Below are 6,043 nucleotides of genomic sequence, written 5' to 3' on the forward strand. Positions count from 1 at the left end.
AGATAAGTCAAAGCACCCTTTTGAAAAGAAGGTACTTGCAATTCAGTAGAGCTCTCCTTTTCTCTTTTGGCTGAACAAAACCAGAAATAGTTGATGGACTTGAGCCTTTTTTTCACATCTAACTTAGGTTATTCCTATGCTTGACAAGATCTGTGTTCTGGCTTCTTGTTCAGTTGGATCTGATTCTTCATGACTTGGTTTTCCTGGCAAAGATACTGGAATGGCTTGTCATTTCTTTCTTCAGCCCATTTGACAGATGAGGAAGCTGAGGTAAACAGGGTCAAGTGACTTTCTCAGGATGTTCCTGATTGGAACTCAGGTCTGGGTTCTTGACTCCAGGTCTGGGTTCTATCCACTGGGTCACCTAGCCTGCTCTGGCTTCTTGAACTCCATTCATTTCAGTTTAGGATTTGTTAAATACCTATTATGGGCATTGCCTGAGGCACTTAACTTCCTTCTGAAGCAGCCTAGCATAGTAGATAGAGCACTAGACTTGTAGTCAAGTCAAGATCTGACCACCTCAGACATTGAACAAAGGAACAAACCTTTCTTAGTCTTAGTTTCCTAAGTATAAATTGGGATGATACTTATAGCCCCCATCTCACAGAGTTGTTGTCAAGATTTAATGAGATAATAGCAAATTAAATTTTAAAACATTATAATTTTATGGCGGCAGGGAGTGTCAAGACCTATGATTTTAGTGCTGTAAGGACTTCCCAACATGAAAACTCCTTCTGTCAATGCAAATAGTCAATTCCTTTATAATATAATCTTAGAAGCATTAGACCTACACAGTAATATTCTAAGTCCATGGCTGTGGCCCTGAGACTTTAAGCCATATGTAGTCTGTGTCAAAGGTAGAATTTGAACTCATATTCCTGACTATATAGGTCTAACCCAAGTTAGATATGAAAGAAAGGCTCAAGTCCATCAACTACTTCTGGTTTTGTTCTGCCAAAGGAGAAAAGGAGAGCTCTACTGAATGTACAAGCACCTTCTTTTCAAAAGGATGCTTTGACTTATCCCAAAAGAACAGGCCAGAGATGCTAGAAAACCAAAGAACTTTTGATCCTCTATCTACTGTATCAGATAGTCTTAAATACATTATGTAGTTATTATCATCATCACAACTATTCTTTAGTGGAAGAGAATAGAATAAACATTTATTCAGCACTTTGTCATGATAAATCTGAAATGAGAAACTGAGGCACAAAAGGTCTGAGCTTGATTTATTTATTGGCAAGGTTAGCAGTTACTAATATTCCTTCAGTGACTAAAGATTCCTAACACAGTTAGAGCAGCTTTTTAAACACACTTTAGCGGTTATATAAGGACCAGAGAAACCTCCTGAATAGGACTGTGATCATTTCTTGATTATGCTATCTAACTATCTGACTGAGAATCTTCATCCGTCATGGCAACCAGAAAACCCAAATTCAGCCAACATCCTCTTGGAAGGCCTCATGAAAGTCAACCCCGTGGTGTCCTCCCAGACCAGGGATTTTCCAGAGTCCATGGTATTGTGCAAGTGGCACAGACTTAGTTAACTTCCTCTAACATTCCCCAGAAGGTTCCTTATCTACCACTCCCTATACAATGAAGCCCAGCACTAAGAAAACATCTTGTGAACAGGTTAAATCATCTTCTATCAATCTTTCTTATCTATACCAGCTGGCATCTTGTTTCACCTACTTATTGAGGGTTGGGCTTTAGACCTGCACAGTAATACTCTAAGCCTTAAAGCTTGGTGGCAATGGTTACTGTTATGATTGACAAAAATGTTGATTATAAATCAATAATCAATTTCAGAATTTACTATGTGCGAGAAACTGAAAAGTGCATTTTTAAAAATATTATCACATTTGAGCCTTACAACATACTCTGCTAAAGCCAACAATTGGCATTATCCATTGTCTTAATTATCTAAATCTCAGATTTTTGTGTCAATTGTTCTAATTAATGAGTTCCTGCATTTTGGATCTGGTACATACTCCATGAAAGATCTTCCAGCTCCAAAATGCTATTTGTTCTGGGTATGGGAAACTAAAAGATAAGACACTGTTTATAGAATTGACCACAAGAGGTATATTTTTCTGAGGAAGCAAGACTTTGACAGATAAGAGCAGTTCCTGCATCATTCTCAAGAAATATATGAAGAAAAAAAAGACCACTGGATTATGTCAAAGGGCCCAAGTTCTTTTTCACTGTCCCCAAACTCAGCCTCAGTTTCCTTGTCTTTAAAATGTGGATGATGTTGTTTGACTTGACTACCTAGCAGGTTTGCTCTGATATCCAAGTGAAACAATTTATGTGAAATGCCACATAAAAAAATCTAAGATGTTTTTCTTATTATTAACCATTCATCAAGAAGTTTGATTTTCCAGGGTGTATAATTTATAATAATTTACATAATTTACTATGGTTACTATGCTATATTTATATACAATTTATTATAATTTCTAGTAATAGCTAACATTTTTATAATACTTTAAAGTTTACAAAACACATTTACAAATATCTCATTTGAGCTTCACAAGAACTTTGGGAGGTAGGTGCTGTTATTATTTCCATTTTACAGATCAGGAAACTGAAACAGACAGAATTTAAGTGATGTCATCAGTCACATAGCTAGTAAATGTCTGAGTCTGGATTTGAACTCTACACTTCTAACCCCAGGTTTAGGACTTTATTCACTGCACCACCTAGCTGCCTTACGGTGCCAGCAACTCTGCCAAAACAGTTCAGTGATGGCTGGTCTTGCTTTCTTTAGATGATTGCCTTTATTACCAGTTATAGCTTAAATAGGGTATCATAGAGAGAAAGAATCCCATTGCCTCCTTAAGCTGGGCTTATATACCTTCATGAGGTCACTCTATAGGTTAGGTCTGGATGGTTCTTTAGTTTCATAGATCTAGAAACTCAGTTTAACTTATCCATCCATCCAACCAAAGGTTCTGTGGAACTAATTTATACTAAGCAAACTCCAAGAAAGGAGTAAGTCAGTGTCACAGTTCTGGGTCTGATGTCAGGAAGACCTGAGTTCAAATTTTACCCCAGACACTTACTGTGTGTCCCTGGGTAAGCCACTTAACCCTGTTTGCCTCATTTTCTTTATCTGTAAAATGAACTGGAGAAGGAAATAGCAAACTACTCCAATAATCATGCCAAGAAAACCCGAAAAAAGAGTCATGAAGAGTCAGACTGAAAAAACTGAACAACAAAAACAGAAACTACAAGAGAATGACTTAGAAATTGGAATGCTAATCAATCATACAGTGGAACATTCTGTATCTCTTTTCTAGTGTTAGGGCAGTGGGGAAACTGAGTTACTAATCAGAGCATAGCCTGGTGAACATAGAATAAGACTAAAGTGAATGGTATCTTTTTGTTTATAAGTTCCTTGAGGGCAGAGACTTAGTTGGTTTTTTAAAATCTACATAAACACACCCCTACAATATTTCTTATCATTTATTATTTATTATTATCTATTATTAATTCTGTCCTTGAAGCTCTTCCTTGAGAGGAAAGATTTCCTTAGAAACTGTATAGTTTCTAAGATTATAGTTTATCTTACCTTAGTTATATTTTAAATTGTTTTAGATATAGAAATATTAATAGCAATACATTTATAAAGCATCCCTCAGAGTTAAACTCTTATGCTCTCTTCAGTTTTTTTCATTAGCCTTAATTTCAGTTGTATAATATTTGTATTACATGATTTCTGTTCCATAACAGTTCAATGTGTAACATTTATATCCTTGAGTAACTTGGAGGTAGAAATAGTCTGGAATCAATATGAATACTGTGTTTTTCATTATTTGAATAGAAAATAGATATTTTCCTAATGTGAAACACAGGCTTCAATCCTTTCATCTTTTAAAAATTAACCCTTTTTATTATTTTTAATTATATTTTTATTTTTATTTTGAGTATCTTCCCATAGTTACATGTTTCATGTTCTTTCGCTCTCCCCAAGTCCCCCTAACCCCCCTTAGCCAACACACAATTCCACTGGGTTTTACATGTATCATTCATTAATACCTAATTCCATATTATTAATAATTGGACTAGAGTTATCGTTTAGTGTCTATGTCCCCAATAATATCCCCATCAGTCCATGTGTTCAAGTAGTTGTTTTTTCTCTGTGTTTTTCCTCCCACAGTTCTTCCGCTGAATGGGGCTAGTTTTCTCTGGATCCTTGCATTGCTGGTAGTAGAGAAGTCCGTTATGTTTGATTGTACCACAATGTATCAGCCTCTGTGTATAATGTTCTCCTGGTTCTGCTCCTTTCACTCTGCATCAATTCCTGGAGGTCATTCCAGTTCCCATGGAAATCCTCCAGTTCTTTATTCCTTTGAGCACAATAGTATTTCATCACCAACAAATACCACAATTTATTCAGCTATTCCCCAATCAAAAGACATTCTCTCATTTTCCAATTTTTTGCAACCACAAAGAGCATGGCTATAAATATTTTTGTACAAGTCTTTTTCCTTATTATCTCTTTGGGGTATAAACCAAGCAGTGCTATGGCTGGATCAAAAGGCAGATAGTCTTTTAAAGCCCTTTGAGCATAGTTCCAAATTGCCATCCAGAATGGTTGGATCAATTCACAACTCCACCAGCAATGCATTAGTGTCCCAATTTTGCCACATCCCCTCCAACATTCCCCACTTTCCTTTGCTGTCATGTTAGCTAATCTGCTAGGTGTGAGGTAGTACCTCAGAGTTGTTTTGATTTGCATTTCTCTAATTATTAGAGATTTAGAACACTTTCTCATGAGCTTATTGATAGTTTTGATTTCTTTATCTGAGAATTGCCTATTCATGTCCCTTGCCCATTTATTGATTGGGGGATGGCTTGATTTTTTTGTACAATTGATTTAGCTCCTTGTATATTTGAGTAATTACACCTTTGTCTGAGTCTTTTGTTATAAAGATTTTTTTCCCCAATTTGTTGCTTCCCTTCTAATTTTGGTAGCATTGGTTTTGTCTGTACAAAAACTTTTTAGTTAAAAATTAACCCTTTGGGGGCAGCTGGATGGCTCAGTGGATTGAGAGCCAGGCCTAGAGACAGGAGGTCTATAAGGATTTAAAATAATAAAGGCTGGTATAATAATATAAATTAGTATTTTAATTAAAGCCATGCTGATAGATAAAGTTATTAGACCACACGCTTGTAAGAATTCAAAACCGCCGCCCTCGCCATTATTGTCTCCTGTCTCCTCCCAAGTCTGCTGGCCAAGAGACCACTCCCTCCTAACCCAGGAGATTTAAACTCTTCTCTACATGGAGACGCAGGCGTCCCCACGTCCAAAGAACCGGAAACGGAACCCGTTGGACCACGAGAAATGTAGTTTGACAATTTCCACGTGTCCATAGAAAATATATATACTTTTAGATAGCATCTCCCAAATTTCACTTTTACAATTCCCCGTGAGGTCCAGCAAAAAAAAGGTTAGTCCTTTTTCTTCGCTGGACCTGTAAAAATAGACAACTTCTAAAATTTTCAGGAATTTGGGGATAAAAGAAATAGATGAACAAATGGTTAAAATTAGCCGCATTGACAAAAAACCAATTTGGGGGCAGTCCCCTATTGGTATAACAGTGTACAATTAAAACAATATATACAACTAAATTTCCACTCCCCATAGTTTGATCAACTGCACCCCAAAGTTCAAATTTGGTCTTCATGGTACAGTGAAGGCTTTTCAGACATCTTCATGGTATCTTCACCAAACAGGTTTGTCATCTGGATTCTGGGGAGATGGCAAGATCCTTATCCTGAAATTATTCTCAAAAGAATTTAAACTTTACATTATAGATTACAAAACATACATTTTCTTCTAAGATTTATGCAATTCCCCGTGAAATTACTCCTAAAAGAATTAAATATACATATATTTTTACATTATCAAATAACACCCCTTTTTTTTAAAAAAAAAAAAGGGTACCTCAGGTCTGCTAAGGATGGCAAAATACAAAGAATAAAATTCAAGAAAAAAGAAGAAAAAATTAACTTGTGAATGAAATGTAAAATGTGC

This window comes from Gracilinanus agilis, chromosome 2 (genome assembly GCF_016433145.1).
Source record: "Gracilinanus agilis isolate LMUSP501 chromosome 2, AgileGrace, whole genome shotgun sequence".
Lineage (NCBI taxonomy): Eukaryota > Metazoa > Chordata > Mammalia > Didelphimorphia > Didelphidae > Gracilinanus > Gracilinanus agilis.